Source organism: Sus scrofa, chromosome 10, assembly GCF_054392235.1.
Source record: "Sus scrofa isolate SSC_HxYL_T2T_F1_AM1 chromosome 10, Sscrofa_HxYL_maternal_Yorkshire_Landrace_v2.0, whole genome shotgun sequence".
Classification (NCBI taxonomy): domain Eukaryota; kingdom Metazoa; phylum Chordata; class Mammalia; order Artiodactyla; family Suidae; genus Sus; species Sus scrofa.
In genome coordinates, this window is record NC_139392.1 from 67,138,529 (window position 1) to 67,166,248 (window position 27,720).

General features: G+C 45.3%; 1 long non-coding RNA gene across 2 annotated transcripts in view; it reads right to left on the reverse strand.

Annotated features, from left to right (window-relative positions):
- The window catches only part of LOC146399480 (uncharacterized), a 32,536-nt gene extending 24,574 nt beyond the window's left edge, over positions 1–7,962 (reverse strand). For both annotated transcript variants that reach the window (XR_014817822.1, XR_014817821.1), the window contains exon 1: positions 7,827–7,962. This is a non-coding gene — a long non-coding RNA (uncharacterized LOC146399480). The remainder of the gene's footprint in view (positions 1–7,826) is intronic.
- Positions 7,963–27,720: the final 19,758 nt, after the last annotated feature.

Sequence of the window (27,720 nt, forward strand, 5' to 3'; positions counted from 1 at the left end):
GCCTACGCCACAGCCACAGCAACACAGGAACCCGATGCAGCAAGAGCTTACTTAGAGAACTAGAAGGATGACAGTTCTTGGAACAAAGACATATTTAGACAAAAGAACAGCAACACAGGATCTGAGCTGTGTCTGCAACCTACACCACAGCTCACGGCAATGCCGGATCCTTAACCCACTGAGCAAGGCCAGGGATCGAACCCGATCCCGGTTTGGTTTCCAAGTGATGACACTTCTGCCTACTTCTTGTAACTCTTTCCTATGACTAGGCAAAGTTCCATGGGCTGGCTGAGATGGACAGTTTGGGAGTTCTTTGTTTTTCTGGGTTTGCAAGATAAATGCTAAAGGTAGTCTCCCTGAAAAAAACAAAACAAAACAAAACAAAAACAAAGCCAACACAGACACGAACAGTCTGCTAAGGGTTAATAGGTCTCCTGGCTGCTGTTGGTGCCAAAAGAAGCAGCTTGGTATGAGCCAGAATGTCACTCCATGTCCTTGACCGTCTGCCCTTTAGGTAGCTAGTTTATCTGTCCCCTAAAGCAGCTCTCTCTTCCTAAAGGATTTTCTTGTTTTTATCTTGGTGGAATCAATGTGCTGGTCCAGTCCCACCCCAGGATAAACTTCTGAAGTGGCAATGCCAGCTTGGAGAACAGGACAGCAGTGAATTCCAAGGGAAACCCCCGGGGCTTATCTCACATTATGTCACTGTGCCAATTTCAGCAGAGCCTGACCTCAGGCTGAACTCCACTTTGCCAGGATGCAGAGAATTTAGCCGAGCGGCTCCAATATGCATAGGCTTTCCAGCCAAGCAGGAACCACCTAAACAAACCTGTGGCCTCAGAGAACTTTCTGATCGTTTATTTTTTTATAACTTTCCCTTTATTATTGTTGATTTATCCTGTTCTGTCAATTTATGCTGTACAGCAAAGTGACCCAGTCATACATATATACAGAGGGCAGTGGTTCTAGCCCCAGACTTTCTGCATGGTGGGGTCAAGTTGGGTCGAGGTACACACTCAGAGCATCTGGGTATCCCAAACTCCAGCCTTCCTTCCCCCCAGGGTGCCTCCTCCTCTTCTTGGGACACTCAGAACCCCGAGACTGGGGCAGAGAGGGCGGTGACCCCAATTTCCTTGTGGCTAATGGGAATTCAATTCTTCCTTTTCCCCTATGGGGGAAAAGTGCCTGGGTGTGGGTTCTGAATCTGATGTCTTAAGATGGTAACTATGCTTACTATGTGTCCTAAGCTTATGGCATCAGACAGCATGTTAACATGTGTTAACTCATTAATCCTCAGGACAGGAGTTCCCATTGTAGTCAGCAGAAGCGAATCTGACTAGTATCCGTGAGGACATGGGTTCGATCCCCAGCCTTGCTCAGTGGATGAGGGATCTGTTGTTGCCATGAGCTGCAGTGTAAGTTGTAGACCTGGCTTGGATCCTCTGTTGCTGTGGCTGTGGTGTAGGCCAGCAGCTGCAGCTCTCATTGGACCCCCAGGCTGGGAACTTCCACATGCCATGGGTATGGCAAAAAAAAAAAAAAATCCTCAGAACAGTTCTCTGAGGCCCCCTGTCAAGGTCGCATGCTTATCAGCTCCATTACAACTGCAAAAATCCAAGTACGGGGAGGGTGAGTCACTTTCCCAGGTGACCGGCAGTGGAGACAGAAGCCCACCTGGCATCACTTGAATTTGGGGTCTACAGCTTTACATCTGTTCTGTGCAAACATAGGCCACAGAACAGAAAGAAACTGGACTCAGGGTTCTGGGCCAGGGCAGGCTGAAAAAGTCTAGGCATTGCCAAATCTTTTAAGTCCACATGGATGGGAGGGAAATAACAAAAATAACAGCAATCCTTCTCAGCAGAATTCAGGCCAGACTAAGAGGGTTTGGAAACTCCCCTGCCTGATCATCCCAGCCCCAAGCCCAGCCTGGAGGCAGAACTACATTGTTAAGAAGTTCCCATGGGGAGGATTGGCCCTCATTAAGTTAAATTCCTAGTGCCATCAATCCAGACTCACCTAACCAGAGAAACCAGCCCTTTCAAGGTAAAGAATGCCTCCACTCTTTGCTATGCTTCCCTGTCCAGGTAGAGCCCTCCCCCTCGGCTCACAGTGCTACCCTGAGCTGCCTGCCCTGGCAACTCCAGCAGCAGGATGTTCCATTAGCTGGCCCTTTGCACATCTTTTCCACCAAGAGAGCTGATATTCCTAAGGAGACTGTGATCTCCTGCAAGGTCAGTCCCCAATGCCCATCAGAGATTCAAATGTCAATGTCATTTTTGTTTGAAGGGCATTTTATGATATTTTGGGCCTTCAAAAATTGGCATCAGATATGATACACCCAATACAGTTGCCAGATGATTTTCTTTACTCCTCCCCAAAGGCTCAGCCTCTTGGTAAGAAGAACCCCCAGTAAAGCACGAGTGTTTCTCAAAGGCCAGGAGGGTAATTCCAATCATCTCCTGAGTCATAAAGACTTAAGACTCCTAATGAATTACCTTCCAACAGGATTTCTCAAACTTGAAGTATATAGGAGCAATGATACACACACCCTTATGTTTATTGCAGCACTATTCCCAATAGCCAAGGCATGGAAGCAACATAAATGTCCATTGACAGAGGAGTGGATTAAGAAAATGTGGTCCATACACTCGATGGAATATTACTCAGCCATAAAAAAAGAACAAAATAATGGCACTTGCAGTAACATGGATGCAACTAGAGATTCTCATACTAAGTGAAGTAAATCAGAAAGAGAAAGACAAATACCATATGATATCGCTTATATCTGGAATCTAAAATATGGCACAAATGAACTTATCTACACAACAGAAACAGACTCACAGAGACCAGATTTGTGGTTGCCAGGGGGAAGGGGGAGTGGGAAGGACAGGGAGTTTGGGGTTGTTGGATGCAAACTATTACATTTAGAATGGATAAGCAATGAGGTCCTGCTGTAAAGCACAGAAACTACATTCAATCTCTTGGGTTAGAACATGATGGCAGATAGTATGAGAAAAAGAATATATATATACACACACACACATATACATTGTGTGTGTGTGTGTGTATGACTGGTCACTTTGCTGTACAGCAGAAATTGACAGAACATTGTAAATCAACTATAGTTTAAAAAATGTGGAATTCTCATCATGGCTCAGTGGTTAACGAATCCAACTAGGAACCATGAGGTTCTGGGTTCCATCCCTGGCCTCTCTCAGTGGGTTAAAGATTCCACATTGCCGTCAGCTGTGGTGTAGTTCACACACAAGGCTCGGATCCCATGTTTGTGTGGCTCTGGAGTAGGCTGGTGGCTACAGCTCTGATTAGACCCCCAGCCTGGGAACCTCCATATGCCGGTAGGTGAGGCCATAGAAAAGAAAAAAAAAAAAAGACAAAATAATAATAATAACAATAGTAATAATAATAAAAAAAATGTTTAAAAAATACAGTTTCTGAGTCAGAAGGCCTGAGACTTTGCATTTCTTAAGAGCTTCTGGCTAATGGGGCCAACACTTTGAGGAGCAAGACCTCAAAATTGACTTTTATCTTGAGACTGCGCCCCAGACCAATGTTGCACAAATGGCTTCCACACAGACCCTTCTGGGCATGCACTTCTCATGCCCCCAGCAAGAAAATAAACTCACCCCCCAGCTTTTTGGCTGGGAGGGTCTTTTTAGCTCTTGATAGTTTTAAATGTTTTGTCTGAGTGCTTTCCCATTACCCAGAAAACGTTTCCTATTTGACTGATGTTCTGTTTTAATAGAAGCATCACAACCTCAAAGAAATGCCCTGTCTCTGAGCTGAAGCAGAATACGACTTTTTCTGGGGCCTTTGTGATTTGCTCATTTCACATCCCTGCGTGTGGTTTCCAGGATCCGGCTGAAGCAGGCTGAAACAAATGCCCACTCTATTAAAATTGGAACAATGATCAGAACAGGAACTTGACATTTTTGGGGGAACAGCCACCTCACCTAATCCCAGGAGGGGCCCACAAGGTCAGAGGCAAGACACCAGGGAGCTGAGACCCAAACGCTTTCAGAAACAGAGGTACCCATTTAGATTCCCCCTCTGGAAACAACATGCAAGAGTCCTCATGTTGGACAAATTACCTAACCTGAGCCCCCTTAGCCATAAAACAAGTGAGAATATTGTGAGCAAAAGAGATGAGAGATGGCTAGGTAAGAAGGTGAACCTGTGAGTTCCCGCCATGGCTCAGTGGGTTAAGAACCTGACACAGTGTTCATGAGGAGGCGGGTTTGATCCCTGGCCTTGCTCAGTGGGTTAAGGATCCGGTGTTGCTCTGAGCTGAGGTGGAGGTGGAGGACACAGCTCAGATCCCTGCACTTAAAAAATTAAAAAAAAAAATGGTGAACCCCCATAGTTCACAGATTTTCCTGGGACAAGCCCCTGACTGGCCCCATCAGGGGCTCCCAGAATCCAAGGCTGTCAGCCTCTCCTGAGTCTCCCATGGGGCAAAACTGACTTTTGATGTCCTACAGCAAACTCCCTCCAAGTAAGAAAGCGGAGGCCCACCAGGGCATGGGATCATTGGACAGAATCCCATTTGGTTTTTCTCTCCCAGGCATCTCCACCCTGTGACAGGTGACAGGAGAACAGAAGATAGCAGATGACTTGCTGCTGGACATTTGCTGCAAGAGCCACTAGAAATGATGGTTTAATGCGCTGCCTAGGAAAAACATGTTTTGAAGACATCTTTGAAATTTTAGTTTTTTGGGAAGGTGAAATTAAAACCAGGTTTCTCTGTGGAAGTTTCTCAGCCAAGGACTACTTCATGCTTTGGGCACTATTTCCCACTTGCCTTTTAAAAAAAAAAAATCTCAGAGTTCCTGCTGTGGCTTGGTGGGTTAAGAACCCAACATAGCGTCCATGAGCATGTAGGTTCAATCCCTGCATTAAGGATCTGGCACTGCCACGAGCTGTGGTGTAGGTCACAGATGCGGCTCAGATCTGGCGATGCTGTGGTTATGATGTAGGCTGGCAGCTGCAGCTTCCATTTGACCCCTAACCTGGGAACTTCCATATGCCACAGGTTCAGCCATAAAAAGAAAAAGAAAAAAAAAGAAAAAAAATCTCACTGTAAGTGTCTCTACCTCAAAGAACTGGATGAAAGCTAGGCTGTGCTTCATTCATCCACCTATCCAGCTGGGAGTCCCGTTAAAATGCACAGATTGATCTGTGTGGGACCTGAGGGTCTCAATTTCCAACCAAGTCTGGGGTCCTGCTGTTAGTCCAGTGGCCACACACTTTGAGTGACAGGCACCAGGAACCACACCTCCAGACTGACCTGCTCAGGACCCCCTCCATGCAGGAGCCTCATGTGTATGCTTCTCCCTAGCTAGGAAGCCTCTACTGACACCTGCCTGTAACCCCCACTTCCTGTCCCTCCCGAACCACAATTCCTCCTTTCAGCATTTGGAGCTGAGTCTCTCCTGTCTGATTTATGGTCTATCGCCCACTCCTACAACTTGTCCCACTGAAGACCCTCCAGTCCAGCCTTCAGCATCCCTGCCATTCTCTTAGGCCAGCCTGTTCTGAGTGCCAGAGCAGGATTCTTTTTAGGGCCACACCTGTGGCATATGGCAGTTCCCGGGCTAGGGGTCAAATCGGACAGCAGCTGCTGGCCACAGCCATAGCAATGCAGGATCCAAGCCACATTGGCAACCTAGACCACAGCTCTCAGCAGTGCCAGATCCTTAACCCACTGATCAAGGCCAGGGATCGAACCCACATCCTCATGGCTACTGGTTAGGTTTGTAACCTGCTGAGTCACCATGGGAACTCCCAGAGCAGGGTTCTTTAGGACTTGGTCACCCCAGCAAGAAGCAGCAGAAAAGGGCTCTTTTCAACTGTACCCCTGGGACCAGCTGTACATGTTAAACTCTGGAGGAAGAAGCCTGGATTGAGCAAACCTGAAGATCACGGGATGTTCAAATGGAAAAGAATCTTAGAGGCGGTCTTATACAAACTCATCACTGGGTAGAGAATCAAGGTCCATAAGAAGAATAATCCACACTGACTGGGTGTGCTTTAATCTTCCCAACCCCCTCTTGAGACGAGTGTCGTTATCATGCCCTTGGTAGGGGTATAAAACCAAGACTCAGAGGGGTTAAGTAACTTGCCCAAGATCACTCAGCTTCACTTGCCCAGGATCACCTAGCCTTTTAAAAGGTTTTTTTTTTTAATTTTATTTTTATTGAAGTAGAGTTGATGGACACCGTTGTGTCAACTTCTGTTGTACAGCAGAGTGACCCAGTCATGCCAATACATACATTCTTTTTCTCATACTCTCTTCCATCATGTTCTATCCCAAGAGACTGGAGATCATTCCCTGTGCTGTACAGTGGGACCTCATTGCTTTTCCATTCTAAATGGAATCACTCAGATTTTATTTTATTTATTTTATTTTATTTTATTATTTTTTTTTTCACTCAGCTTTTAAAGTGATGTGACCCAGGTTTGGTTGATTCCACGTGTGTGCTCCTAACTACACTTAGACAAGGCTTTCAATCAAGAGACGCTGAGCAATTCGCTGTAGACACACAGCCTTAGCATCCACCTCATCTGACTGTCCCCGTGACAGTAAGATGGCTTTGTCTTAAAGAGAGCGTCCTGTCACATGCTTCTGGTCCTGAGTTTTGAATGGAATACAGTCGCAATAAAGAAAAAGCCTTACTATCTCAAAAGCATTTATAAAGAGATATACAAGAGTACAGAAATAATATCTAAATCGCATCCCAGCGCAGATAAAAGGTTGACTCTACCGGTCCCTTTTTGAAAGGGCATCTCAGATTCCCCGTTGTGCCTGAAGGTTTCGTACATGGTCCTCAACACTGAAAACGCAAAGCCTCAATGACCCAGCACTTTCGATAGCTGTTCTCACACAGAGCTTGAGGCTACCTAACTTCAAAGGAATTACTTGAAAAAAAAAATTGTTTCAGGCGGAAGAATCAGTTGTTTGATGTTGTATATGACAAAAGACTTCCCTCAAACTGATTAATCTCAATAAAATGGACCAGCTTCCTCTATTGTAAATACAAGGTCAACTTCTTCGGAGGAACTAATATTCTAGGGTTGTGGATTTGTTCACGCTAGCAAGGGGATAGTGGTTGAAAGAGCTGGTATGTCAGGAAAAAGAGTAAGAGATGATGTTGCCCAAAAGGCTGCAACCAACTTCCTGCTGACGGTCCCAAACCTACTGGAATATTCTTACAATTCCTTTCAGGGAGCTTAGGGGGCTGTAGACGAGGGGCGTGGGGGATCCGAAAATTCTCCTCTATACTTTCAAAAGCCCTCCATCGTTTTGCTTCCCTGAATTGATGTTTCTGCTGGGCAGTGGGACCTCATTACATTTCTCACTCCTTTAGCAACAGTCATCTTTTAACTGTGCTAGTATCTGCCTCCAAATGCGGTGGCTTAATGTTCCATTCCACAGGGCCCAAGCCAGGCCTGTGTGTTTCTGCAGCCTCTGCCAGCCTCCAGCCAGGGTCACAGGATGGGTTCACTTGTCTCTCAGTGAAAATACAAACTATGGGCTTTACACGGTAGCTAGGGTCTCCAAATCTTAGAAAGATAGAATGGGGCTGGGCCTTTGAGAGTGTCTAAGCCAGAAGTCTTCAAACAGTTCTAAGGGGGTGTTTTATAAGCAATAAAAATCCTTGTCCCCAACAAATCCTCCTCAGCCACAATCTCTAGGAGAAGACAGGCGGGAGGTGTTCTGGGTGAAATACAGTGATGTCCTACCTGATCTCGCTCTTGATTCCTACGTCCCTGAGGTTCTGCGAAATAAATAAATAAATAAATACCAGAACTCTCCAGAAGACTCTTTATGATAATGAAAACTTCAAATTCTGAGCATGCCTGACCAAGATCTGGGAGCTCCTCGTGAGAGTCAAGAGTTAACTCTTATGCTTCCTGTCATCACATACAGGCTTTATGACTATAAGTTATGACTAGGAATTCCAGCTGTCCTGAACAAATGCCTCCCTTCTGCCCAAGACCAGGACCGCTCACCTTAGCCCCTTGAAAATTCAGAACTCAGAACAGTGGCCAAGAATGCCAGTGAAGAGCCCCAGGGCTGAGGGCAGAGTCTATCGACAGAGCTGACTTCCATTCCGTGTGTCCAAACTATTGAGCTGACATCTAGCTGCTACCCTCTGGTGTCTGAGGTGAGATTATTCATTTGGATGATTGAAAGAAAGCAAAATCAAGACTTGGCTAGGTCTGTGGTGTGATGGAGGCATTAGAGCTATATCAGAACATATGGAAATTGAAGAACTTTATTGTGTGTGGACAGAGCTCTTCTGCTCACGTGCGTGGGTCAGCTGCAGCACCACCTGCTACTGCAAGGGAGGAGTCAGTAGATATTGGAGGATGCTGGCCTGCATAGCTTGGCCTTTCTTAGCACTACGAGGAGGAAACGCGTGGCATGTATGGCAGATGTTAATAGCACAGGCTAAAATGCCACAGAGAACTCTGGTTGCTGGCAGGAGTGGTCCAAATAGAGGAATGTGACACACCAGGGCCCTGAATATGGGGAGTCATCGTCCTTGAAGCCCCAGAGTGTCCTTCACAAGGGCCCCACCCAGAAGGCATAGCTTTTAACACATGGACATATCTACAGGCACTTCTGGTTCGTGACAATGAATAAACACTTTAGAGCTTGGCAACCAATGCCCCCAAGTCTCAATGGCTCAAAAAAGATGGTGCTACAGAGCCCTACATGCGAGCACACTGTCTACTCCAAGCCACTTCTGCCTGGAGCCTCTGGGTCCTTACCAACCCCATCTGACACAGGGAGCCTAGCCCATTGGGTGTCTTCTGGCTTTCAGACACCATCTTCATCCTCAGTGTGTCTAAGTGAGCCGATGTCCTCCATTAAATGTGACACCTGAGGATGTGGCCAAGAGGATGGGCCAAGTTGGAGGAGCCCTGGCTGTGTGGATCCATCAGCAAAATGTTAATGCACCAGACTTACTACATGGGCTTAATGCACTGGGCTCAGTAGCACTTGTAGGAGTTTATGTAGGATTCCCAGAAAGTAGGCCAAGGCTGTGCTAATAGCATATGAGACGGAGAAACAGAAGCCACACAGACTTGTATGGTTCTTAAGTCCAAATCAATAATAACAGCTATATCTTCATAGCTAGTCCCAAGAAGGAGGGGTCAGGAGAGACTCCAAAGTGTCCCGGTGGCCCCTCCCTCCAAACTTCTGGACGCTTTTACACTAAGAGGACTCAGTTCTCCTTTAGAAGGCAGCACACATTCAGGTTTCTTCTTAGGAAGGGGCAGGACATTGCGGATTCTCTAAGGGCACTTTTAGAAAATTGAACATAGAACCTTTTATCCCGGAATGCAGGCAGGCTTTAGCCCACAGCCCTCCCATTCATCAGAATCACTTCAGGGAGAGAAAATTAATGATAATCCTAAGTACATAATGACTTGCTGGAGACCAGAAGGCTCTCCTCTGATGGCTGGCCTGGAGGCTCGCTCCGTGGTAATGAAAGATGCCGCCTGTTCGCTTGACCTTGGTCGTGGTTCCTGCTTCAGAGTAAAGAGCTGCCAAGTGGGTACAGACGACTTCATCTCTTTCCTGGTTCCTGAAGGCGACCCAGACTGGGATCACTGGTAATAATGTTGTACTTGGTCATTTTAAAAAAATAGAAGAAGAAGAAAAGAAAGAACCCCGCCCCCCCCGGCTTTTCAATATTTCTTTTCAGTTGGAATAGAAAAATCTCATAGAGTCCTAGGAGGCTATTACATCGATCACAAAATAACAGGTTATCATGCAAAAAGGACTCCGACACGGCTGCTGCCTTTCTCTTAGAGCACACTAGGTTTCCATAGGGTGCCTGCAGACAGAAGCCAATTACAGCAGGCCTGGCCTGTAAGTGAAATTGATGCTTTGCATGTTCGTGAAATTGATGCTTTGCATTTTCCAGAACATAAATCATGTAGCTATTTCTCAGCAAGACAGTTTGAAATGGCTTTAGTTCGGACCATCTTTCTTCTTCATGCTGATATCCGGAGTGCTGGAGCAGAGGGGTTGTCACCCCCTGGACTCTAAGTAAATTGTTAGAAAAAAAAAATTCTCACTAAGGTGTCCATGACTGATAGCAGAGTGGGAGGAAGAGGACGCCTGGTGCTCACTGAACACCAGGTATTGGGGTGAGGGGCCTGGAGCGTCCTTGGAACTTGTTTAAAGGGGAGATGGCACAGTTCTGTGGCAGTGGCTGTCACAGAGGCAACTTCTACAAAGAAAGGACCTTGGGAAGAGCAAGGCCAGGGCCGTCTGAGGCAAACCTCTGCTGCTAGAGCTGGTTGACTCAGCTTCCCACCCAGCCCCACTGAGCTGGGCTCAGCCATTCAATGTTCATCTCTCATTACTTTTGTCTGTATTCTTGTCTTGAGAGTATAAACATGTCTATAATGGGCTTGATCAAAGGCAAATCAGTTGAGGGGAGGGAAGAGAGGGAGCGGGAGAGGAGGGCAGAGGCTGGAGTGGTCCTGGGGCCACCCTTGCCCAGGGTTCAAGGTGTGGCTTTGTCCAGGGTCTAGGGATGCTGCTGACCTTCTCCTTTCAAGGGCCAGGGGCCTTGGAGGTTTGAGAACCAGCATTGCACAGGGAAGGCAGGAGACAGGCGTGGCGGAGGGTTCACCTCCTCGTGGCAGAGCCTCGTGGCCAGAACTGGGAAAGTCTGCCAGTCCTCAGCCCTTGCCCTTGGCTGTGACCCAGTTTCTGAAAGAGCATAGGCCAGTGTGGAATGATGGCTGGGAACAGAGCCCCTTTTATGGAGGGTTGGAAACAAGCAGGATGCTAGGAGGTCTTCCCAGGACAGATGCGGTCCCCATATCCTCTGCTATAGCTTCTCTCTGAAGTACCTAGATAGCAGTACTGATGCATATTTCCTGAGCTATTTTACTGATGCTAAAACCATTACCAAAGGAGAGGCTTCAACAAGCTGATGAGCATAAGCATGTCCCCCCCCCAACACACACCCACTGACCCCTAAGGGTTGATAACATTAAGGTCTGTGACACTGCCCTGCCACCGCCCATCAACCATAGAGTTGTGCATGAGCGGATCAGGTACTCTATGCACCCACCCACCTGCTCTCTCCTGGCCTTTAAAAATGCTCTCCTGGGGAGTTCCAGCTCAGTGGAAACAAATCTGACTAGTATCCATGAGGATGCCGGTTCAATCTGGTCTTGCTCAGGGGGTTAAAAGATCCAGTGTTGCCATGAGCCGTGGTGTAGGCTGCAGACACGGCTCTGCATGACTTTGGTAGAAGGCAGCAGCTGCAGCTCTAATTCGACCTCTAGTCTGGAAACTTCATAGGCCATGGGTGCGGCCCTAAAGAGACTAAATAAATAAAGAGGAGTTCCCACCTCTGCGCAGTGGTTAACGACTCTGACTAGGAACCCTGAGGTTCCGGGTTCAATCCCTGGCCTTGCTCAGTGGGTTAGGGATCCAGCGTTGCCGTGAGCTCTGGTGTAGGTTGCAGATGTGGCTTGGATCCCAAGTTGCTCTGGCGTAGACCGGTGGCTACAGCTCCGATTTGACCCCTAGCCTGGGAACTTCCATATGCCGTGAGAGCAGCCCAAGAAATGGCAAAAAGACAAAAAAAAAAAAAAAAAAAAGAGAGAGAGAGAGAGAGAGACTAAATCAATCAATCAATAAATAAAAATGCTCTCCTGCAACCTCGAGCGTTTTGAGCATCAGGTGCCTTGGTCTCCTGCCTTGATGCCCTGCAATAATCTGGAGTCAGCAGACTGGCTTTACCCTGCAAGGGCAATCGGACCCAGGGCTAGTTCTGTGTCAGAGTGACCTGCTTTGTGGCCACCTTCACGACTCTGCACATGCCTCCCTCTCCTGCTAAGACCTCAGCGCTGTGGTACCTGGATCCTTCTTTGCCTGGTTGTCCTTGAACCTCAGCCTCTGTTGGGGAGGGAAAACTTTTTCTCTCTTCTCTTCCGTTTTTAGCTGGACCCCGCAAATTAAACCGACCAAAAAAAGATGAAGGGAGTTCCCGCTGTGGCTCAGTGGAAACGAATCTGACCAGTATCCATGAGGATGCACGTTCAATCCCTGGTCTCACTCAGTGGGTTAAGGATCCAGTGTTGCCGTGAGCTGTGGTGTAGGTTGCAGATGTGGCTTGGATCTGGCGTTGCTGTGGCTGTGGTGTAGGCCAGAGTCTACAGCTCCGATTCTACCCCTAGCCTGGGAACCTCCAGATGCCACAGGGTGTGGCCCTAAAAAAAAAAAAATGAGGATTTGTGTCTAAAAGACCTCGTGCATTGCTGACACATTCTGGAAGCTTAATAGTCCATAGTGGCTGTGTTACTACTGCCAGGTAATCCCCACTCTTAGTAAATTGTTTTCTTTTAAATTGTTTGAAGAGATTGCTCAACAAGGATGGCAGGATACGGATCTGCTCAGATCAGAGGAGAGGATCTTGCTTCGCCATGAAACGTCAGCACTCTCCATACCCAGAACAGATTACTTAGCAGTCACAAGATGTGCTAATTTGTCCTTTAAAAAAGAGTGATATCACGTGTTTCCTAGCGGTAGCTAACATGATTTTGTATAATGACATTAACCACAGCACATTCCCACTTGACCAATAAAATGACAAATAGTTTAGGATTTATAGGTCCTGTTTTTAAATACATACAAAGTTATTATTAAATGGTGTTTGTGTGTTACCATGAGCAGGGCTTCCTCTAAACTTTTCTTGCCACAACAGACCACCAAGTAAAAAAAAAACAAAGCACAAAATGAATAGATGTTAGTGTTCCAAACACAACAAACGAAAGAACTCAAACCCCAATTAAGCAACTTAGGAGTCAAATAAGACCAGAGATCCTGGACTCATATGGATCCATTCATTCTGGCACCATCCATGTTTCAGTCCCTCATGGGAACCACACCAAAGCTGATTGGGCACCTGGAAAGTTTTCTGAGGGTCGGTTTGGTTTCATGTACCAAATTCAGAAAGAACAAAATGAGCCCTGGGCAGTGGCAATGGTCGGGTCAACTGCAGTCAGAAATGATCACACATTAACACGCAGGCACTCAAAAGACACACAGAAGACTGGCTCAGTGGGAGAGATCCTAAGAAAGAAGTGTCAGCCAGGAAACTGAACTGGCTCATCCCTAAAAGTCCTTCCAAACCTAGAAATCCACCGCTGCTGGCCACAGCCACAGCCATAGCAACGCCAGATCTTAGCCGAGTCTGCAGTCTATACCACCGCTCACGGCAATGCTGGATTCTTAACCCACTGAGCAAGGCCAGGGATGGAACCTGCATCCTCATGGATACTAGTTGGATTCATTTCCACTGAGCCACAATGGGAACTCCCAAGAGATGGAATTTTGTCTATGGCAGGAAATCTCAACTTTGGTGAGAGAGAGGTCCTTTTCATTTTCTACAAAGTGGGGTGTTAAGAACAAAGTTTCAGGGATGTCTGGTTTCTGGTGGTGGTGTAGGCAGTGAAAAATATGGTCATGCTTGCCTTCACAACCAAAACAAGATGAATCCACAGGAAGAGGAGAGATCCACTTGTAAGACAATGCTAATGGCAGGGTGTGACATCGTGTGAGAAATTAGAACGCCCAGGGCCTCTAGCCACAGAGTAAATCTATACCCACAGACCACATGTTTTTACAGGGTCTTAACCAAGTTCATGGACCAGAGAGCTGAGAGAGGTCTCCCATGAGATAAGAGGGCATCTTGCCCAAGTGATCTCAGAAGGTGGGGGCAGGGCAGGGGAGCATATAGGACACTGTCCGAGTGAGGAGGTGGGACAGGAAGCCCAGGCTCTCCGATCTCAGGGGAACAGAGATGTCACCTGTGAGCCTGGCTTCCAGGCTATAAGGCAAAGAGAGATATCCCATGGTTTGGAAAACTGGCGCCTTTGGATAAAGTACAAAGCCATATCTGGAGACTCTCAGATCCTCAGATTATAAGACCTGCCAAAGGAAGAAACTGACTTCTCCCTAACCATCTGAAGCCAGTGGGACACTGAATCAAACTAAAACTGAAACGGGGAGTTCCCACTGTGGCACGGTGGAAACAAATTGGACCAGTATCCATGAGGAGGCAGGTTTGATCCCTGTCCCCACTCAGTGGGTTAAGGATCTTGCATTGCCATGAGCTGTGGTGTAGGTCATGGGTGTGGCTTGGATCCTGAGTGGCTGTGGCTGTGGTATAGGCCTGCAGCTGTAGCTCTGATTTGATCCCTAGCCTGGGAAAGGGTGGTAAAGCCAGATAAATTTAAGGCATCTGCAGCGGATGGGCTGAGTTCACGATGGCACCAGCACCAACTGCTAGGAGATGTTAGGCTTATAAAGGATCTGTGGTGGGCATTTATGATGGGAACTTACGGCGGGAACAATGAAGATCCAGCATTGCCACAAGCTGTAGCACAGGTTGCAGATGTGACTCAGATCTGGTGTTGCCGTGGCTGTGGCATAAGCCTGAAGCTGCGGCTCCAATGTGACCCCTAGCTTGGGAACTTCTATATGCCACAGTTGCCATAAGTTAAAATAAACACCTATGGCCAGTGATTTAATCACTCAGGCCTCTGTAATGAAGCTTCCTTGGAAATCCACATGGAGAAAGTTTGGAGAGCTCCTGGATTTGTGAACACATGAAATTTTGGATGGTGTGGAAGCTCTATGCCCTTTCCCATACCTTGCCGTGTGCGTCTCTTCCATCCATCGATTCCAAGATGTGACTATTCCTGAGTTATATCTTTTTATAAGACACTAGTCATCTAGCACCTAAAATATTTCTCTTAATTCTATGCGCAGTTCTGACAAATTAATCAAAGCTATGCAGGGGGTTGTTGGAACCTCCAATCTGCAGACAGTTGATCAGAAGCACAGGTGATAAGCCAGACTCATAACTGGCATCTGAAGTGGCGCTAGAGGGCTGGCAGGCAGCCTTGTGGGGCTGAGCCCTTAATTTGTGGGATCTGATACTGTCTCTGGGTAGATAATGTAAGAAGTAAGTTGAATTATAGGATGCCTAGCTGGTATCAGAGAATTGCTTGTTGGTGCTGGAAAACTGGCTCCCCCTCCCCACATGAGAATTGGGTGCAGAATTATTGTATATGTATTTGCTGCTGAGTAGTTCTATTGACCTGCTTCTTTCCCAGAGAATCTGAGCGTTACGACAGTCTTCTGTTATGTTACTCTGTCTGTATTTTCAGTCCAAGCTGGCAGTGCTCCTTCTGAAACAATTTTCTCAAGGCCTTCATGGGCTTCCATTGATTTTCCTGGCATTTACTCCATTAGACAAAAGCTGCACCCACAGATCTTCTTGAAAAAAATCCCTTTTCTACCTTAGGCTTCTGCTGAGATGACATGCCTTTGAATTTCCTAGAGGATCTGTGAGGCACACCCTTAATCTCTTGAAAAGGCTCTTTGTGTGGCTGAATACTCTAACCTTTTGATCACACTGAGATTTTAGTAAAATATTGTATAGTCACACCCTCATCTTGTTCTCCAGAGTGCACTTTTTGGAGAGTGTTTGGAAGCTGCCTTCCATATCAGCATGTTTTGCCATTTAGACAGGCTGAGAATTTTCAGACTCATCAAGTCTTGGTTCCTTTTAGTTTAACAGTTTTTTCCCTCCATTTCTCTCTTCACACACTATATTCCAAGTAGCAAGAAGGAACCCAATGGCACCTTCAACACTTTGCTTGGAAATATCCTTAGATAACTCAGCTCACCACTTTCAAGTTCTGCTTTTCACATAATTACAGAAGACAATTGTGCTAAGTTTTCTGGCACCATGTAACAAGGCTTTTTCTTCCTCTAGTTTCCAATAACATGTTCCTCATTCCCTTTTGAGCTTTCACTGGCAACATTCTTAAAGTCCAAATTTCTTTTAACAGTCTTTCCAAGACAATTTAGGCTTTCTCTCTCTCAGGCCTTTCAAAATTATCTGGCCTCTACCCACTGCCCAGTTCCAAAGTTACTCCCACATTTTTAGGTGTTTGTTATATGGGCACTTCACTTCCATCACCAAAATCTGTCAATTACCTTATGCAACAGAAGAACATCGCCACAAATTTAGCAGCTTTCAACACAACACATATTTATTATCTTTCCATTCCTGTGGGTCAGGAGTTTGGGCATGCTTTAGCTGGACTCTCTGCAATCAAGGTGTTGGCCAGAGCTAGGTCCTCATGAAGGGAGTGAGATGCTTCCAAATTCATGCCTCTGTTGACAAAACTCATGACAAAGTTCAGTGACTATAAGACTGAAGAATCCAGGTTCTTAATGGCTGCTGGCCAGAAGTTGTCCTCACTCCTAGAGGCAAGCTTCAGCTCCCTGCAACTTGGGGAAGCAATATGACCATCTGCTCCCTCAAAGCCAGCGAGAAAGTGAGAGACCTAAGTAAGATGAGTGCTACAGTTTAATGTAGTGTAACCATATAATCATGTACACAGAATCATATAGATTCCATCACCTTTGCTGCATTTCATTGATTAGCAGCAAATCACAGTTCATGTCCAGAATCAAGGGGAAGAGATGAGACAAGAAGGTGAATACCAGCGGACAGGAATCCTGGAAGCCACCTTAAGAACTGCTGGCCCCAGAGAGCAACTAGGCTTTATCCCCAGAATTCAAGGTTGGTTTGATAGTCAAAAATTAATCAACGTGATTCCCAATATTAGCAAACTATAAAAACAAACAAAAAACCCAAACAACCACCACAAAACTGGATCATTTCTATCAATAAAGAAGAAAAATTCTGCAAAACCTAAAACCAATTCCTAATAAAATTTCTCAGCAATCTGGAAGTTGAAATGAACTTTCTTTCTGATAAAGAGCATCTGCAGGAAAGCCGCTAGCAAATATGTGCTTAATGGTGAAAGACAGAATGATTTTCCAACAGGATAAAGAGAGGGAGTGAGAATTAGAGAGATGAAAATAGAGAATAATGCCTCTGAGATCTCCGGGACAATATCAAACAAGCTTATAAATATTAAGTGGTAACCCCTGAAGGAATGGAGAGAGAGACTACAACAGAAGAAATATTTGAAGAGACAGAGTAGAAAAGTTTGAGAGGTTGATGAAAGACCTAACTTATAGATTCAAAAATTTGGTGATTTAAGGCAGGATAAATACCAAAAAAATAGACACACAGGCAAATAGCAGTCAAACCGCTTAAAACTAAAGATAAAGACCAAATCTTAAAAGTAGACAGTTGGGGGGCATGGGGTGGGGTGGGGAGATAGAGTACAGAGAAGGGAACAATCATACAAATAACAAGTGACTGCTCACCAGAAAACAGTGGAAGCATGATTTGTGGCAGCTCTGCATTGAGCAAGTCTATCAATGCCATTTTTCTAACAGCACTGGCTCACTTCATGTCTGTGTCACATTTTGGTCATTCTTGCAATATTTCAAACTTTTTTTTATTCTTATAAAAGAAGAATAGACATAAATTTGTCACTTAGCCCACAAGTTTATCACAATATGAAGATGCTTACACACACAAAACCTCACACAAAACCACGCACAAACTTCTGTTTTAAAAAAAGATTAGGGGAGTTGCTGTCGTGGTGCAGCAGAAACGAATCCGACTAGGAACCATGAGGTTGCTGCTTCGAACCCTGGCCTTTTGCTCAATGGGTTAAGGATCCGGGTGTTGCTGTGGCTGTGGCATAGGCTGGCAGCTACAGCTCTGATTAGACCCCTAGCCTGGGAACCACCATATGCCACAGGTGTGGCCCTAAAAAGGACAAAAGACCAAAAAAAAAAAAAAAAGATTAGGAGTCCCCATTGTGGCTCAGCAGGTTCAGAACAGGACAGAGTTAACATGAGGATGCAGGTCAAACCCCTAGCCTTTTCAGTGGGTTAAGGATCCAGCATTGGTGTGGCTGTGGTGTAGGTTTTCAGCTGCAGCTGAGATTCAAACCCTAGCTTAGGAACTTCCATATGTCACAGGTGTGGTCATTAAAAAGAAAAAAATATATATTAAAGATGAGTCACTTACATTTTCATTTTAATAATAAAGAATGCATGTTTAGAATAATACCTAGATATATTTTTGCCTGCTTCAATAATGGTTTAATTTAGTAAAACCAAAAAAAAAATTTTTTTTTTGTTTTTGTCTTTTTGCCATTTCTTGGGCCACTCCCGTGGCATATGGAGGTTCCCAGGCTAGGGATCTAATCGGAGCTGTAGCTGCTGCCCTACGCCAGAGCCACAGCAATGAGGGATCTAAGCCGAGTCTGCGACCTACACCACAGCTCACGGCAACACAGGATCCTTAACCCACTGAGTGAGGCCAGGGATCGAACCCACAACCTCAAAAAAATTTTTAATTGAAGTATAATTTATTTACAATGCTGTGTTAGTTTCAGGTAGACAGCAAAGTGATTCAGATGCTTTTTTAGATGTGTTTGCCTTATAGGTTATCACAAAAGATGGAGTATAGTTTCATGTGCTGTACAGTAGGCCTTTGTTGATTTAAACAAGAAATATTTTATCTGATTGCTGCCCTCTTTAGTATTGAAAGCTTTTCTGAGATTTACTCACATGTGTAGCCAGATAATTTGCTGAAGCATAACGCCTCCTCCTCTGAGAGCAAAGCATCAGTACTCAGGGTGAAGAATAGTGTGGACTTACGTCCTGATTCCACTGGAAACCCACTTTACAATCTTAGACACATCTTTAAACTTCTCTGAGCCTTAGTTTTTTTGTTTGTTTTGTTTTTGCTTTTTAGAGCTGCACCTGTGGCATATGGACGTTCCCAGGCTAGGGGTCAAATTGGAGCTGCAGCTGCTGGCCTCCCCCACATGCACAGCAACACGGGATCCCAGTGGCATCTTTGATCTACACCACAGCTCACAGGAACTCCAGATCCCAGATCCACTGAGCGAGGCCAGGGATCAAACCGGCATCCTCATGGATACGAGTCGGATTCATTTCTACTGTGCCGCAATGGGAACTCCTAGTTTTGTTTTGTTTTTCAACTTCATGTCTGCTCGCAGCCAATTCTTGTAAAATGCTTTAACCCAGTCCTTTGAACACTAATGCCCCATTCTTATTAGGAAAAGGAACTCATTTTCTGCAAAGGGAGTTCAATCAGTGTAATTCTGAACCTCTCTCTGGTCCCTTCCTTTCTGGGGAGACGGAATGGCCTCCGTGACGCATTTGAGGGAAACGGCAGGGCAGGCAGAGCTCAATTTCCCTTCTCTGGGAGGAAGCCCTTCCCATGGGAAGCTGACTGCCCACTGGTTCTCCCAAGCCTTGGTCTTCCTGAGGTAAGATTCTCTACACGAATGCAACATGGCTTTCTTGGGAGGATAATTCTACCTATTTCTGCAGTCAGTGAGTAAGCCTGTAGGTTCTCACAGTAAATGAGCTTCTCTAATTTCGTGACATCAATAATAAAATATCTTGACTCCTTATTTAATGTTATTTTAGCTTATTTTTTGTCTTTTTGCCTTTTCTAGGGCCGCTCCGGTGGCATGTGGAGTTTCCCAGGCTGGGGTCTAATCGGAGCTGTAGCCACCGGCCTACACCACAGCCACAGCAACTTGGGATCCGAGCCGCGTCTGCGACCTACACCACAGCTCACAGCAACGCTGGATCCTTAAACTACTGAGCAAGGCCAGGGATCGAACCCACAACCTCATGGTTCCTAGTCGGATTCGTTAACCACTGCACCACAACGGGAACTCCAATTTTATTTTTATAAAAATAAACAGAGATGCGGGAGAGATGCAAGTTACTAAAGGTTTCCTTGGAAACCCCAAAACCTCCCTGATAGAGATTCGTGAAATGTCCATAGAACAGAGAGGAAATAACAGTGCAGTGGCTAAAAGGACAGGCTCTGCTACCAGTGTATCTCAGGTTTCTGTTTTTTGTTTTTCTCTTTAGGGCCATACCTGCAGCCTACGGAAGTGCCCAGACTAGGGGTCCAACTGGAGCTGCAGCAGCCAGCCTTCGCCACAGCCACAGCAACATCAAATCCAAGCCACGTCTGTGATCTACACCACAGCACATGGCAACGCAGCATCCTTAACCCACTGAGTGGAGTCAGGGATCGAATCTTCATCCTTATGGTTACTAGATGAGTTAGTTACCACTGAGCCGCAACAGGAACTCCTCAGTTTAATACTAATCTTAGCTCTTCTTGGATGTATCCTTAAGCAAATTGTTACATCTCTGTGTCTCAGTGTTTTCATATGTAAAATGAGGGAAAAATACTACCTGCCTTCTTGGGTAGTTTTATGGATTCTATGAATTAGTATATGTAGAATCTAGAATAGTGCCTACAATACATGGTCACTATTCAGTAAAAGAATATGACTGTTATTAACTAGTTGAGTATAGTTACGGACAGTACCTGCATCGGTGTGAGCATTAAAGAAAATATATTTGGAGTTCCCGTCATGGCTCAGTGGTTAACAAATCTGACTAGGAACCATTAGGTTGTGGGTTCGATCCCTGGCCTTGCTCAGTGGGTTAAGGATCCAGCATTACCGTGAGCTGTGGTGTAGGTCACAGACACGGTTCGCATCCTGCATTGCTGTGGTGTAGGCCTGCGGCTACAGCTCCAATTAGATACCTAGCCTGGGAACCTCCATATGCCGTGGCCCTAGAAAAGACAAAAAAAGACCAAAAAATTTAAAAAGAAAGAAAGAAAGGAAGAAGGGAGGGAGGGAAGGAAGAAGGAAGGAAGGAGGGAGGGAAGGAAGGAAGGAAGGAAAGAAGAATAGCTGCTGTTATCACCATTGCAGTGGCCAGTACAGAAAAGACATTGTGCATTAGGATAGGTCAGCAGAGTGCATGATATGCTGTAACAAATAGACACAAATACTCAAGGGAGACAAGTTTATTGCCCTCCTCTCACCAGCTTACAGGAGTGAATACAATGCCTCCACTGGGTTCTGCCAGCATCACGCTTCTTTCTTATACCCTCTCCAAGAAAACAATGATAATAACTCATATTGAGGGAACACTGTGGTCATCCTTGAATGAAGGCTCCCTTGAACCCTCCGAAATAGTTACTATTATTGCATTTCTTTAGCACATAAAGAAACTGAGGTTTGGAGAGACTTTATAACATCTCCAGGTCCTGCAGCTGGAAGAGGCAGACTTTGAACCTCCTTTGCTGGTGTTTTTACTTGGTCGCGCTAACCTACCTCCAGGAGAACAGTACCTGGCCTGGGCAGCACCTTGATTCTGCTTACCCATGCGAACTGGTGGATCATCAGGGAGGATTCCTAAATTCTTTTGGTGCAATTATTCCCTACGACTAGCTACTAGTTGGTTTTCAAGAGTAATGATCACGTCACAGATCATTAATAATAAATAACACAATACGACTATAATAAAAGGGTTGGGCTCTGGAATCCAGCCATGGGCACCATCTAGTCCGTGGCTTCCTCTGTGATTCTAACGAAGCAGGTCACATAGCTTCCCTGCATCTCACTTTCCTTCTCTGCAAAATAGGGCTCATAATGGCACCTGTACCTAAACCCTGTACGAGGAATTTATCACCAGACCTAAACGTCTACTGTTACTCCGGTTCATGGAGTGTTTCTTTGTGGAGTTTTGTGAAAGGTTCAAAGGAGGGGGGCAGGATCCTATAGTTTTCAGAAGCATTCTCCAATCCCCAAGTACGTTTTAATCACACCCTCTTTAACCGGTCTCCTTTCCAGACTAAACTGTCCTAATCTGGGAAATCTTGCTTCCTTTGGAGCTAGAATCACATGCACCAAAGTAGAAACAAAAACACTCCCTTCTGCATTTATGAGTCAAAGTGCTTGTTCGCAGCAGAGCTCTTCCTGTGGAAAGACTGAAAAATGGAGGCAGGGAAGTTCAAAGACCCAGAGCCACCGAATAAAAATAAAATCCCTTAAAATTACACTGATGGTTCTTCCAGATAAGCAGGTAATTCTTCGAGGTAATTTGGAGAGAATTCAACAGTGTTTATTACAGGTTCACTTAAGAAAGCCAAACATTCAGCCCTAAAAGCAATTTCAAAGCAAAACTCTAAACAGTATTTTAGAATAAAGAGGAAATTATATGCACAGTCTTACCTCCCAGGGGTTTTGAAGGATTAATGGGGGGAAATAGAAGCTATAAAGAGAAAATCACCAGAAGAATGACAGGAAATATGAGAAATTCACTACAAATGGCTCAGGCTAACAGGGAATAATAGCCATAATATGATTTTTAATAGACATTAAGTAAACACTTGTAGGTAGATTGAGTCTCTGTCCATTGGAAATCAACACTTAGGGAACTTAATCAAGTGGAATTGGAATTACTGTAGAAAATGGAAGCATGCATTACTTTTTTTTTCCCCTCTTTGACTCTAAATATCAAAGGAGCATTAGTATTGGCCCTAAAAGAATATCTTAATAATTTATTGGGGTTACAAGTCAGATTATTTTATTTACTGGGAAAATGACACAAAAAATACCAGATTTTATGATAGTATTTATGGTACATCAAGCTGAGTGCCCCTATTGGGGGAAAAAAGCCGCATTATTCTTCAATTAGGATAGAAAATATTAAAATGTTCAGTGTTCTTGGAGTTCCCATCGTGGCTCAGCTGTTAATGACTCTGACTAGAATCCATGAGGATGCAGGTTTGATCCCTGGGCTCACTCAGCGGGTTAAGGATCCAGCATTGCCATGAGCTGTGGTGTAGGTTGCAGATGTGGCTCGGATCCTGAGCTGCTGTGGCTGTGGCATAGGCCAGCAGCTACAGCTCTGATTTGACCCCTAGCCCGGGAACCTCCATATGCTGTGGGTGTGGCCCTAAAATGTTCAGCTTTCTTAATAATAATGAACAGACAGTGAGTGACTCCAAGGCCTTTGTGTTATTCTAAACTTGCATGTGAGTTCTTTAGGGGAATATCAAAAATTGGGCTGGGCTTCTCTCTTAAAAATACTCACCAGCTGCCAACCCCAAGATTAACTCTTTGATCTTTCTGGGACCTTCGTTGTTTGGAGGCTTCAGCTCTGCCTCTTACTTTGTAATGGTTCTCCCCAGAAAGCCCCTCCTCTCTACCCAGGGGACCACACTGCCGATGTGTGTATACTCTACCAAGGGCAGCTGTGTTTCACCAGCATGGGTTAAAGCTCCGGACCTAAAAGCCTGAAGCTCAACTTTTCTCCGAATTCAGAGGTTTAGAATCAACCTAGCATAGTCAAGAGCACTCAGACCCTGGAATTGAAGTGATCCAGCTTGGAAAACTATCATCTGAACCCCTCTCTAGGTAAAAGGTCTTAGTCGAGTTATTCAGCTTCTCATCTCTGATTCCCACCAGCATGATGGGGAAAGTGATACTTAAGTAGCAGGGCTGTCATGATGAATACATGGAATTATTCATCTAAAGAAGCTTGTTTATGGTGTCTGTGTCATTGCTGAGACGGTGCCTGTCATTGTTCCAAGGGCTTCAAGCACCACCTTGCCCTTGAGCCATAGATGAGTGGCAGTGTTGTCCTAGAGTTGTCATTTTCTCCCCAGCGATGAAGTTATTTTTCTTCCAATGTCAGGCTTACAGCTTCCTATCTCACTGACCACTCAATAATGAAAGCTTTGCACAATCATCTTTGTTATACAGCCACTGCATTTTGGAGCTGGTCCAGGGTCAGCTTGCCATGGATGGTCACTAAGTATGAGGACCCCACTACAGTAAGAATCTAGTGCCTCCCTTTTTGGTGTACTTAAGGAATTATCATAAAGGAACACTTAAGCCATAGATAGACTCGAAGTATAGAATTCTACAGTGTGAGACGGCTCTTTTCTTTTTAAGCGCATGTTAGGTTTCTTCAATACATGTTTTAAATTGGCCTAGTTGATGCGATGCTTTCTTATAGTCAAATGTTGTACTCAGTCACAGGATTGATAACGCAAAACTATTATTTCCCTGTGGGAAGAAGGCTGAGGATCCTGGCTGAACACTTCACTAGAAAGGAAAACACGGCTCTTGCACATATAATAATTTCTCCTTCCACTTGATTAAATAAGAAAAAAGGGAGTTCCCATTGTGGCGCAGGAGTTCCTGTTGTGGTGCTGCGGAAACAAATCTGACTAGTAACCATGAGGTTGCGGGTTGGCTCCCTGGCCTCAATCAGTGGGTTAAGGATTCAGCGTTGCTGTGAGCTGTGGCACAGGCTGCAGACATGGCTTGGAGCTGACGTTTCTGTGGCTATGTATAGGCCAGCAGCTATAACTCTGATTCGACCCCTAGCCTGGGAACCTCCATATGCCACCAGTGCAGCCCTGAAAAGCAAAAAAAAAAAAAAGAAAGAAAGAAACAGAAAAAAAAGTATAATTATGAGGTGCTTCGTTATGCATTGTCAATTTGGGGACAAAATTAAGAATGAGAATAGGATAGTTCCAAACATGATAGGTAGAAAGACGATTGCTTGATAATTATGTGCTTATTTCAAAGTTACTTTTCTCCAATGCGTCATCTCATTTTGTTCAAATGCATGTTGAATGCCTAGAATCTGCCCCCCCTCTTTAGAAAAGACAAAGTTATCTTGTTAAAGGAATAACATACCCTGAGAGATGGCACTGAATGAGTGAATGGTTACTCCATGAAGAGATAAAAATGGAATTCAATGAAGGTAAGAAAGGAGCTATGACTACGAACCTCATGGAACCAACAAAACTAATAATGTTTCTCATAAAAGGTTGCCATCATCTTCTGTCTAGGAGAAAATAAGTCCCGGAATGGTATTTAAACTCCATTTCTTATTTTGTTAGTGCTTCCTTGGGTGGCCATGGAAAATACATTTAGGCTTTTTTTTTTTTTTTTTTTTTTTAGCCATGTCCACAGCTTATGGAAGTTCCCAGGCCAGGGACTGAACCCATACCACAGCAGCGACCCAAGCCACTGCAGTGACAATGCCGGATCCTTTAACTTGCTATGCCACAAAAAAAATTCCACATTTAGTCTTTTGATACCTTGTGGGTTTGGGGTTTTTTTGTTTTAGGGCTGCCCTAGCGGTATATGGAGGGTCCCAGGCTAGGGGTCAAATCCGAGCTCAGCTGCTGGCCTACACTACAGCCACAGCAATGCCATATCTGAGCTGCATCTGCAACCTACACCACAGCTCACAGCAATGCCAGATCCTTAACCCACTGAGCAAGGCCAGGGATCGAACCCGTATCCCCATGGATACCAGTCAGGTTCATTACTGCAGTGCCACCGAGGGAACTCCCTGCCCAACTTTTGATTCCTTTCTTCTGCTCTGGCTTTCTTTGAGTTTTAAGTTCATTTATCCTGTCCCTTAACCTCTTCCCCGCTCCCCACACAAAAACATCCTCTCCTTTTTGTCATGCTTTGCCTCATTCCAACCTCTGCTGCTACAACGGCCCCCATGTGGGGGGCAGTGGGCACCAGGGTCTCTCCGAGAAGGACAGCAAGGAAGAAATATCTGCCAACCCAAGAGTGCCCATGGCCCCATCCAGAAGCAGGCATGTAGGTTGACTTCTTTGCTCCTTTTCTCCTTATTTTTTCAGAGTTTTTCTATTTAAATACTGGGACCCAGGTCTCCTATGGTAATAGTAAGTATTTTAACACATAAATATCTTTATCCTCTTTGGGAAAGTGTTTCCTGTTTTGACTTGTGCTCTAAATATATATAATTTTTAAATTATAGGTTTACGTCAGGAGGACAATTTAGTCAAGTATAACTTTCTTCACCAAACATGCCCTGGTCTCAGCACATAAACTGTGGAATGTGAACAGGCTCGGAGAAGGCACGGATGGAGGCGTCCCCTCCCCCACTCCTCCGCCCCCACACTTTTAAGACCTGTCTCTGCTCTTTCCTATACCAGCTACGTCTATCAAAGGAGCAGCTCTCCAAGCGAAGGTGGCGGAGATCAAAACTTTAGGTGATGTCACCCAGACAGGAAAATATTCCAAGTCCTATCACAGAGATGGAAAGTTCCTTCGGTAAGAGCATCGTTTAGGTCCAAGGTTAAAGGGGCCCAGGCGTTTCACTCACAAGCCCTGAGACCGTTTGGCAATTGGGGTCCTAAATTTCTAAACAATGGCAGAGAGGAAAGTTGGGCAGTTGGGCTGGATTACACTGCACACATTAATGACCCCAAGATGTTTCTTTTTCTCCGTGTCATTCTATATCTGGGATGTCAATTTGAAGGGCGAGTTGGGGGACTTGGAATCCAAAGACCTCTGATGGCACGTTGAGAGCACTTCCCTCCAGCTGGAACGCAAATGTATGCCCGAAGGGGATGGCTATACCAGAAGTTAAATCAAAGCAGAAACGTATAAACAGGTTGAGATAGAATGAATGAGCAATGAGGTCCTACTGTACAGCCCAGGAAACTACATCCAGTCTCTTGGGATAGACCATGATGGAGGATACTATGAGAAAAAGAACGTATATGTATGTCTGACTGGTCACTCACAGCAGAAATTGTCACAAAACCATAAATCAAGTATATGCTAAAAAAAAACCCAAATAAATATGTAAGTATACTACCCAAATCAAAAATAAAAAAAAAAGGAATTTCCATCGTGGTGCAGTGGTTAACGAATCCGACTAGGAACCATGAGGTTGCGGGTTCGATCCCCGGCCTCACTCCGTGGGTTAAGGATCTGGCGTTGCTGTGAGCTGTGGTGTAGGTCACAGACCAGGCTTGGCTCCCACGTTGCTGTGGCTCTGGCGTAAGCCGGCGGCTACAGCTCTGATTGGACCCCTAGCCTGGGAACCTCCGCGTGCCGCAGGAGCAGCCCCAGAAAAGGCAAAAAAAAAAAAAAAAAAAAAAAAAAAGGACTTCTGCTATGTCACAGGTTGGGTTTCCTGGAAATGGATGCGGAGATGGAGGGGCGATGGTTTCTCTGGAGGACACTGTTTATCTTATGGGAAAGAAACAAGATCTCTAAGAGACAGAGGGAAGCAGAACTTGGAGGGAGAGGGAGAGGCTGGGCTCCAGTGCCATCGGGATGGGGGCTTCGTGACTCCATGGGAAGCACTGAGCTAAGTGGCTCCTCAGAGTTGTTGCAAACAAGCTGCGAACACCCAGTTCTACGATCCACTCCCCACCTCCCTCATTCCCTTTGCATGAGGCTGCTCTCATGACAGGGGAGAAGGGGGGTATCTTGGAGAACATGGTCCTTGAATGCTGAGGCTAACACCCAGAGAGGCACTTGGTTGTGAGCAAAAAAAAAATGTTAGCAGTTGAAGCGTGGACAGTCCATCTCATTGGGCAGAATGCTGCCAGGTATTTAGAAGTTTTGACTTTCAGTGATGGTGGACCATGAGACTTGGAACTCTGAGAATAGTAAATTGAGATAAGAAGCAGAAGCTGAGGAGTGCTGTGGATCAAGGGAGATGGGGGGAAAGGTGTTTGGACCCGTCAAGACAGGTGCCATAGGAAGTAATCCCTGGAAGGAATTCACTCATACCTGGAAAGTAGCACTTGGTAGATTCTACCAGAATTGAGTTAGCTATTACCATTTTTATCTTATATATTTAGTATACTGTACAGTTTATTTCAAGGAGTCCATGTAATTCTGCTCAATGAATCTTTTTTTTTTTTTTTTTTTTTTTTTTAAGGGCCGCACCTGCAGCACATGGCGGTTCCCAGGCTAGGGGTCCCCTCGGAGCTGTAGCCACTGGTCTATACCACAGCCACAGCAATGCCAGATCCAAGCTGTGTCTGCGACCTACAC